Source organism: Oryzias melastigma, linkage group LG14 (assembly GCF_002922805.2).
Source record: "Oryzias melastigma strain HK-1 linkage group LG14, ASM292280v2, whole genome shotgun sequence".
Classification (NCBI taxonomy): domain Eukaryota; kingdom Metazoa; phylum Chordata; class Actinopteri; order Beloniformes; family Adrianichthyidae; genus Oryzias; species Oryzias melastigma.
In genome coordinates this window covers 266,340-277,382 of record NC_050525.1, presented here as the reverse complement: position 1 = coordinate 277,382, position 11,043 = coordinate 266,340, and positions in this window count along the sequence as shown.

The window sequence follows — 11,043 nt, the reverse complement described above, 5'->3', positions numbered from 1 at the left end:
GGGGGGGTGCTACAGAGACGTAGAGATGATGTCTAAACAACACACTGTGTTTGTAAAAGACTACAACTTTCTTGACACAGAAACAAGACTTGAATCGATTTGAATCGATTAAAGCTTAATATCTCAACAATAGATTCATAAAAAACATATATCTATGTAGCACATAAAGGTAAGGTCTGCCAGCTTGATGCTAACGTTTAATAGAATTTCCCATAGGACGGCTAATGCCAACGCTCAGTCGACTTAAACATACACTGCATACATTGCTGTCTAAATGAACATCTTTATATGAATTTTCCAAACTCTTTTAAAGATATATTTTTTAAAGTAGTCTAAAACATAGTTTTTTTTCTCATACTAAATTAAGTGTACTTCTACAGCACAATCGCCACCTAGTGGCCAAACAAAAAAAAAAAACCCAGGAGAAGCAGAACAATGTTTACAATGTTAATGATCTGAATATTTTTGAATAAATTTGACAGTATTTTAACTGTATCAGGTTAACATAAATATATTCAAATAATATAGTAGTTTATTAATGTATTTCTAAACAAATGTGTATAAATGTGTAAACTCAATATTAAATTGAATTGAAGAATCGAAAGAATAGTAAAACAATAGATCAAATAAATCGAATAGATTCAGGGTCCTGTGAATCGAATCATTTCTGGAAATGATCATTGATACCCAGCCCAAGTAGAAGCACCATTTCACATTCTGTCGAGTGCATTCTATGACCGTTTCCTACGGTAGCCCTGAGGAGCTAATCACAACAATAGTTCACTCAATGCAAAAACATGTAAAAAATCATAACAACAACTAAAAGCAAAACACATAATAAAGAAAACACGATTTTAGAAAACAAAACCAAATGTATTTATTTATTTAGGCATGTTCATCAACAGGCCGAAACCCTTAACACTGGAGCTCCAGTGTTTATGTTCTTTGATTTATTATAATGTTTTAATTGTTAACAGGATCGATGTGATTCCAGTAGATTCTGAGGGAGAAAAGTTGAAGTCAGAAAGCACAAGCAGAACTGTATCATTAAACGGATTTTCCGTTTTTGAACAATATTTAAGTGTACCTTATGGGTTGAAAAACACAGTAAGAGTCACAATTGGCTTTATTTTTTGAGTTTTTTGGCAGAGATCTACCACAAATGGTAAAGTATTTTTTTTTGTAAATCACTGCTGACAGTAAGATGTCTTTTATTTAGAAAGAAATCATATGAACCTCTATCAAAGTTCTAAACTGTTTCATATTTTGAAAAAAAAAAGCTATTTTCTCTTTATATTTTTACTTTATTCATGCAAAAGAAGTTATTTTTTATTTATCTTAATAATTGACATAAATGCAAATCTCATTTTTCTAAACGATGATGTGGGTCTTTGTGGCTCCTGCTGGGTTTTGGCCGAAAAATTGACCCGAATGGTTCTGTAAGTGTTGAAGGTTGCAGCCCCTGCATAATACTGCATTATACTTTGCTAGTTTGTTAAGTGTGTTTCATCATTTTAACATTTCATTTTGATATCTGGAAAATACCTTTGCTTTTTGAAATGTTTCCTTTTGATTTTGTTTGTCTTTGTATTTTTTAAATGGTGTATACTTGTATAGCGCTTTCTACCCTCCTTCAATGACCTAAAGCGCTTCACAGTCACAGAACCATTCACACATTCACACATTCACACATTCACACACACATTCACACACTGGTGGTGTTGAACACTGGCGCCAACCTCCCACTGGAAGCAATTCAGGGTTATCTTGCCCAAGGACACTTCAACACATGAGCGGGAAAGGCAGGAATCGAACCCGCCTCACTTCTGATCAGGAGTCGATCGCCCTACCGCTGCATCACGGCCGCCCCATTTTCTTTGTGTTTTGTTTTCTAAAATGTAATCATTTTTTGCACGTTTTTTGTCTTTTTAAATTGCTGTTGTGATCCTTAATTTTTTTTTCTTTTAGGGGTTGAGTGTTGGTATTTTTTGCACTTCAGGGCCACCGTAGTTTCCCTCTGCTGTCTGACGTAACTGTCAGCTGCTGTGGTTGTAACCCCCCCCCCCCACACACACACACACCACCACAATGTATGCTTTGTTTAATTTCGTCAAACAGAATTTAAATGTAATTTTGAATGTTGTTCTGTTCTTTATAAATTTGCAACTAATTTGCAAACTTCCTGGCCTCCCCAGCGTGTTTGGTTATTCCATTCCATCTCAGCTCATACAAACCTGGATTGTGATATTTTGAGCACACAATTCAAATTTAGACACAACGTTTAGACTCATCAAACAAGTGACAAATAAGTTCACATAATCTTCTCTTTTTAAACACCAGTTCATCAAGGCCCACCCCCCTCCCCTCAATCCACAGATTGACCATGTTAGTCAGAAATGATTATTCAAATGGTCCCAACTAACTTTGCTGATCCATGTTGAAGGCTAAAGGAAGCAGAAACATTGAGTTGCTTAAGTGTGAGGTTGAAGTCAGTTAAGACTTCCTGTCTCCTGGTCGCCTCATTTCCTGTTTCCACACAGGTAGCTTTGGCTCCAGCGCTGTGAACCGAATTCAGTGACATTCTGTTTATTTCCTGAATTTGGAGTTCCTGAACTCAGAGTTCCAACAAAACCTGCTTCTTGAAACGGGAGTTAGTACCTCTGCACTAGGTCCACCCACCCACCTCAGTATGATCGCGTCCCCTGTCACACATCCTGTAAGAACGGAACATTTTGTAGACATACGAATTGTCTGTTGTTTTAAAAGTGAAGTCCGTTCTGCTTCATGTTGGGTGTGTCCAGTTTTGTCCTATGCAGCTTGAATCCTGCTGACCAAACCTCTAACCTTTCTCCAATGATTTTCTCTCCAAGATAATGAAATGTAGTTGGTGCTGCGTTTTCAAGTCTGTCACAAACATTTAGCTGATGTCATCACTGTTAGTTTAAGGGGGGGTGGGGGGTCACTGTGTTTAGCTCTGAACACAGTGTCACACTTGCTTTCTCTTGTTACATCAGCTGCTAATAATGAGCGCCATGAGACAAAAGCAGGTCTGCTGGGATCCACCATCACCCCTCTCACCAACACAGCAGAGTGTCATCCACAAAGTTTTCCTCAAACTTCAAAGGAAGACAAAACAAAGTCTGCTGGATGTTTCAAGACATGTCTGAGTTGAACTGTTTCTGACCGAACCAGTGCTTTGACATGTCTCCACTTTATGACAGTTTTAACTTAAATCTTTTAGTCTCAGTAAATCTGCACCATCTGTGTAATAGGAGGGGGGAATGACCGACTCCTCTGGGGGGTCTCAATGGCCACCTATTAAATTGAATTAAAGGATACAGTGAAGCCTTTAGGGGAAGATGGACCAACATGTGTCTCTGGAGAGAAGCAGTTTGGCCTCTGCCTCCCAACTTCATGAAGCTCTGCTCATTTAGTCTTAGTTTTTCTGTGTCTCTGGTCATTTCCTATTTTGGAAAATAAGTGAAGAAGAGAGTGCAGACAGGTTGGAATGGGTGGAGAAAAGCATCAGGTGTGATTGAAGAGTTTCAGCTGAAATGAGAGGAATGGTGTACAAGACTGTGGTGAGACCAGCCATGTTGTTCAGTCTAGAGACAGACAGGAAAAGACAGGAAGCAGAGCTGGAGGTAGCAGAGATGAAGATGCTGAGGTTCTCTTTGGGAGTGACCAGGATGGATAGGATCAGGAATGAATACATCAGAGGGACAGCACATGTTAGAGGTTTTGGAGATAAAGTCAGAGAGGCCAGACTGAGATGGTTTGGACATGTTCAGAGGAGAGACAGTGAATATATTGGTAGAAGGATGCTGAGTCTAGAGCTGCAGGAAAGAGGTCTAGAGGAAGACCAAAGAGGAGGTTTATGGATGCAGTGAATGAAGACATGAAGGTGGCTGGTGTTAGAGTGGAGGATGCTGAAGACAGACGGAGGACGATGATTGGCTGTGGCGACTCCTGAAGGGAAAAGCTGAAAGAAAAGAGCAAACAGTTCAATGCAGAGCATTTATACGCCAGAAAATGGTCTAAAAAGGTAGTCTACACGTAAACTCAAGAGTTTAGAAGCAGAAATGCACATTTCATTTACAAAGACTTTTCATTAGAGGTGGTTTGAACCCACGTTGTTGAAGGTCATGTGAACACAGCTTAAAGCTAATATTTGCTTAGCCAGCTTTTTCTATGACTCATATTTGTTATGACTCAGGTTTTAGCAGTAACTTTTGTAGTTAAACCAACTGTAAAAATCTGAAAACCATGTTAACAAGAATCCTGGTGAGCCATCACCTTTGTATGTTGTCTGCTTATCAGATCTTCATGCTGCTTTTCTGGGTCTTTATTTCTCTTCCAGTCCGCTAAACGAAAAGTCCAAGCTTCAACAAGCATCGTCATCAGTGTTTGAAGGTGACGTTAGTGGTTTTAATCCATTGCTGCCATTTTTTTTTTTTTTTTTTTTGCTTTTTCATACTTTTCTATTTCTGCATAAAATCTTGTACACTGATTAATCCAACATCACTGTTCTTGAAAGGGAAAAGCAAGAGAGGAAGCAGCAGATTTTCTGCACAGTTTTTTTTAACCAATGGAAGAGCTTGTCTAAAGTTTGATATCACCTTTTCTAACTTGGTTCCAGTTTTTTTTTAAAAATGCAATGCAGGACTGAATAAATATCTCTGGTGTCAGCCAATTCTCAACTATCTGATTAATAAAAATCTGAAAGAAAAACAGCTTCATTCAGCATCGGGGTCTTTAGAGGTTAATGGATTCATTTGCATTTAATGTTATTGAAATAGTTCAAAGAATCTCAAAACAACTGGTTGGCCCTCAAACATTTTCACCTCAATAAATCTGGCAGTCACTGCAAAAAAGTTTGTTGACCCTTAATTTAGAGTCACCAGTCAACCTAAGAAGCTTTTTTTGGATTGTGGGGGAACACTAGAGTGCCTGGAGAAAATGTGCAAGCGCCACACAGAAAGGTCTAAGCTGGAATTTGAACCTCGTTGTAGGGTGACGCTGCTAACCACTGCTCCACCATGACACCCAAAGCATCAGTGTGTTTTACTTTCACAGTTTCTCTCAGTTTCTGCTCAGACTGGTATCCTTCTGCCCCCAAACTGGTCAGTAACTTCAATTTAGCCTCATCAGCTGCATCTGGAAAGCCAAAGTGTCTTCATGCTCCTGCAGTGAAAGAGGACCCTGCATCCCTGGAGGTTTATTAACCCTCCCTGTATCCCTGTTATTGTCTTCCAATGAACGCCATACGTACTGTCAGCTATTTTATCAAGGGACTAATTAAATTAGAAACTGTTGACAAGTTTCTAGTTGCTGGAAAAAGATCTCATTAGGATCAGCTGCTGTTTCAAAAACAGTAAGCAGGATTACTGGTTTCTGTAGTAACTTAAACAACAATACTGGTGACCAGAAGGGGGCACTGTGATTCCCTCAGAGCGCAGGTTTGTCAACAATCAGTTTTCTGTATCATACGTGTTTCTCAGATTGTTGTTTTTTAGATCAGTGCTCTGAAATGACAAGTGTCCAAACATGTTGGTTCTTTGGAAAGATCTGAAACTATTTGTTTGCTGAAACCCTGAAGCTCTTTGTTTAACAATTTACCACTGGCTGCAGAGCTGTTGTCGGCAACACACAACAACACACACTCTATGAACTAATGTAATTATTCAACCATCCAAGCAAATATCACATCTTCAACGAACTCTGAGGTGCATCAGAATCAGTTGATTTTCACTACTGTCAAGTGTTGAATATCAGTGCAAAGCTGCATTGCTCTGAGTCAGAATCCATGATTTATGTTAATTGTGTAAAGGGTTGAAGAGTCAAAGGGTTTATGCAAAAATACCATCAGAATTTGAAGTTTCCGTAAGCAAAAGCTTGAAGTAAATTTATAATAAAACTTTGTTAAAGTATGAAACAACTTGAAAAGTCTAGAAAAAGAAGCAGAAATCTTCACTTGATAAATTAGCTAATAAAAGTTCATGATGTTTGTGTAATTTCAAGCAACAATATCAAATCAAATCAAATCAAACTTTATTTATAAAAGCGCCTTTCATACTTAGTGTAACTCAAAGCACTTTACATTTAAAAACAAAACATACACAGTAAAAGCACCACCCACCCTTCACACACACACACACACACCCTCCCCAAAACACATACACCCATGACCCCACACACAATGAATACTTAGGGGAGAAAAAAAAAAAAAAAACTTGTAAAACAAACTTGAGGTTTGGCTCTGCTGTGAGGAAACAGTATTGAGGATTCTATCATACCAGGAGCCAGCTCGGACAAAGGAACATCGCCACGGCGCCCACCCAGACCGGGACAGCAACGGAGTCCACTCCACAGCTGTGAGGCTGCAGTGTAGAACTCCAGCCGCCCCAGCAAGGGCGAGAACCACGGCAACGACCCCAGACCAAGCAGACAAGCCCTGAAATGATAGATCCCACAGGAAACACTGGGGGTAAAATCATAGTAATATAATAAAATGAAATACATAAAATGTATGTAAAATAAATAATATTGAAATTGAGATTAAATGTATAAAATATTAAATAAAATCCATAAAGAAGAAAGATAAATGAATGAATAAATAAAATAAATAAATGAATAAAAACTAGTAGAATAAATAGGCAGATATATCAACTAAAAGCAGCATTAAAAAGGTGAGTCTAGAGTCTCTTCTTAAAAACCTCTACGGTCTCTGCGGCCCTGAGACTCTCCATCAGGCTGTTCCAGAGGCGAGGACCGTAATGGTAGAACGAAGCTTCACCGTGTGTTTTGGTCCTCACCTTAGGAACCACTAGCAGGCCAGTGCCGGAGGACCTCAGGGTCCGCGAGGGTTCATACTTTAAAAGAAGATCACTTAAATAAGAAGGCCCAAGACCATAAAAACATTTGTAAACCATTAAAAGAATCTTAAAATCAATCCTGAAACGCACAGGGAGCCAATGCAGCGATTTTAAAACTGGTGTAATGTGTTCCCGCCCCCTGGTCCTCGTCAGAACTTGTGCCGCCGAGTTCTGTAATAATTGTAAGTTTGTAAGAGATTTTTGAGGTAAACCAGAGAGCAGGGCATTACAGTAATCTAAACGACTAAAAATAAAAGCATGCATCAGCACCTCTGTGCTGGAAGAGAGAGGAATGGGCGGACTCTGGCAATGTTTTTAAGATGATAAAAACCAGTCTTAACAACGTTTTTGATATGAGGGATAAAATTCAGCTCAGAGTCTAAAAGAACGCCCAAATTTCTCATGCAGTGAGAGGGTTTGAAATGATTAAGCTTGGGTAAAATCCACTCTCTCTTGTCTTCAGGACCGATGATTAAAACTTCCGTTTTGTCCTGGTTGAGCTGAAGGAAGTTCTCTGCCATCCATGACTTGATGTCTAAAATACAGTTTAAAAGAGTATTTAAAGGTTCAAGGTCATCAGGAGACACGGCGATGTAAAGCTGAGTATCATCAGCATAGCTGTGAAAGTCAACGCCGTGTCTCCTGATGACATCCTGAAGAGGCAACATGTACAAGTTAAAAAGAATGGGACCTAAAATTGACCCTTGGGGAACCCCACAACTTATTTCATGGATTCAAATACTATGTACATGAGAAGTGACATGTGAGAAGGAGCTACATTAATATCCATGCAATCGAGTGTCAAATATTACAGTAATGTATAAAAGCAAAGTTTAAAACAAAAATTTCCAATAACTTCTAGTAATTATGAACCTCTTCTACTACATATCTATGCATACGTTCCATTCAAGTGAGTATGAGTGAAGAAGTTGTCAAAGTGTCTCCAGTGCAGAAGCTGCTTCACCTTTAGGTAAAAAGTCAGTTTAAAATAATTCTTCCCGTTTTGTGCAGCTCAGTCGTAGAGAAATCCAGTATCTGTCATTTTGTTTGATTAGATGTGTGAAGATTAAAGCTGTGTTCACACCGGCTGCAATGGTGATGGATTGGTGAGCTGTCCAGGGTGAACCCCACCTTCACCCAACAGTAGCTAGGACAGGCTCCAGCAACCCCATCACCCTGAAAGCGACACAGTGGGTTAAGAAAATGGATGTAAGTTCAGGACCGGAACGCCCGCATCTATCATCCATGTTGGATTTGTACCGCACTCGCTGACCGAGTGCCCAAAGCTGAGTTCCTGATTGGCTGGTCCAACAACCTCACCAAAGTTCAGATATTTGAACTTTCGCTGCACCGATCAAGTCGCTTATGGAGCTATTTTGGAGCTATAAATGTTTGAAACCCAAATAAAACATTTTGAAAAAACTATTGGTGTTTGTCAAAAAAAAGTAAAATGTCCAAAATTCTAAACTAAACTTAATTATTTTAAAATGTTCTGTTTTTTAAGTTTCAAAACAAACAAAAAAAATCCATTTCAAGTGTTTCTTTTACTGTCAACTCTTTTTTTTGTTGCTTTTGAATCAGAAAATTTCTGCTTCAAAACTTTTGGCCCAGTGTTGGCACGTTGGGGCGGGGCTAACACGAAGGACCAATCAAAATCGATGAGGGTGGTAACTTCAGTCCCGGTGCATTCACAGAACTGTGATAATTGCAGTCAGAAAATGTCTGTTTAGTCTGTACTATCATAGTCTGAAGTTGTCCCAAGGCGAGTGTAAAAAGTGGAGTTTATCGCGTACAAACCTCACGTCCAAAACACTGTTCTCGCCCATTCAAAGTGCCATCTTAATGTGTTACATACAGGCGGTTCTCTGGCTGCAGCCTGAGCTCCCGGTCCGCTAGGTGTGGGTGCCGCCCATTTCATGACGTCATGTTAGAGCCTTTCTTTCTATGTTTCTACCACAACAATAAACAGTATCCAAAGTTTTTCAAAGATGGATGCGCATACCATATCTCTGCCTTTAGTAGCCCTGGCCATAACTGCACTGGTTCACGACACAAATACACTCGACTTCTGCACAACTTTGCCCGATGGGCAAGAACCCCGCGTCTAAAGTAACAAACAACTGTTTGAGCTGGAATTTATTGAAGACAGGACACAACTGGAAGATATACGGTTTTCTGCATCTAAAATGAAAGTTTTTTACTGATCACCACTAGCTCAGTGGAGAAATTGGATGTTGGTGTTAGATTGGAGGCGGAGCTGTCAGAGCTGACTCTTCCTGAAAGGGGCGGTCTCAGTCAGATCATGAGGACCCGCTCATTTTCGTGGGTATGGGAGGGGCTGCTGCTGAGAGTTCAGGATTTTAGAGGATTTATCAGAAATGGGTGAATGGATCAAAATACCACTTTGGGGTTCTTCATCTTGAGGAATGAGCAGTATAATGCACTTAAAAGCACAATAAGTTGCTTCTCATGGTATGGCACCTTTAAAACTGGATACCCAGAAACGCAAATCAGGTTTGGTGTGAATGCAGCTTAAATTCCATGTTCAAACCTTTTGTGTCGGTAGCATCAGGTTTCAATATAAACATAACTTTATAACATAATTATAAACTAGATATATAGCATAACCTGTGATAATGTTAGTGTAAATGCTGTAAACTAAATTTGGCAGCTGAAGATGCTGAAATTGATAGGTAAAAACGCTGAAGCTTATAGCCAGCTAAAGTATTAATTAAATGCCAAATTAGCCTAAAAAATGAAGGAAAAAAAACCTTAGGTCAGCCGATACAGCTACCGTGTAGCTGAAATATTAGCTAAACTCCAAAACAGTTTAAAAAAAATCTTATTAAATGCCAAAATAGTCCAAAAAGCTAGCAGAATTACAATTTTGAAAACTTTAAAACTGTAACTTTTTAACATCATTATGAATTTAAAAATGTAGGAATATTATTCCAGAATAAATCAACTTAAACCTTAAATAACTTTCAATATTTTACCCTACATAAAAATATATTTTGTCAAATGTATAGAAGTTAAAAATAAGCACAAGATAACATCAGGCCACAATAAAATAAAATGATCTGGAGGGCCGGATCCGGTCCTCGGGCCTTGACACTGTTACATGAGCTTTAACACAGGACTCAAACCTGTGACCTTCCAAACAGACTGGTCTTCCTCTGAGCCACAGCTGCCCCATGACTCAGAGTTTCCGTCAACTGTCTGTACTTTTCTGACACACAATATGAGGCAGTTTTTGAGCAAAGGTTGCAGAAAGAAACTACAATGTACATCTTGTGCTTTTAGATCTAAAATACTTCTTTAGTTTAAAGTCCCATAGATTTAGTCAGTCTATTTGAGTTTAATAACACCCCTTGTTCAGTGAAGCTGTGGAGAACAGACCAGCCTAACCAAGTCCTCGAGATCTGCTGCTGAAAGCCGACTCAAGTGTTCTCTCATTCTCATGGATTGACACCTGATCCAGGTGACTAGCGGAAGAACTGTGGGGAGAGCTGGAACCAGGCAGGGGGGTGCACTGTGAAGACCGTTCTTGACCTTTAAAGCAGTGACTGAAACGTTGAGTTCAACAACCATTGAAGAGGTTTATTTGTACTCATGTCTTTACACTTCATGATGCATTTTGTTCAACTCTAATTTACAAGTTTATTGTAGAAACACACACACACACACATATATATATATGTATATATATATATATAACCAGACTTAGCATATACGTTAATCTTGTAGGTTTGGTTCACAAGTGCAGTGTAGACATGTAATAAATACACATAAACACAAATAAACAAAAAGGATGCAGACAACAAAGAAACAGTTTCAACATTCGGGTCGAATAGGGTCAAAAATACATTTCCAAACAAATCATTTTTTTTCTTGATTATCAACATTCTCAGAGAAATCATGAGGCAGTATATGTTAGGAACCCATTTTATGCAAACTACATGAATAATTAAAACTAAAATAGAATTTTACCCAACAAGTGTACAAGTTCTCATACAAGTGATGTCTTTCAGGAGAAAAGCAAAATTCTAAAAGTTAAGAAAGTTAAAACTACTGACTCAACCAACGCATGTATACATTTATATCCTTACTTTTTATCAGTACACATGAAAAAAGTGAAACAAATAATGAAATTACATGTACTTACACA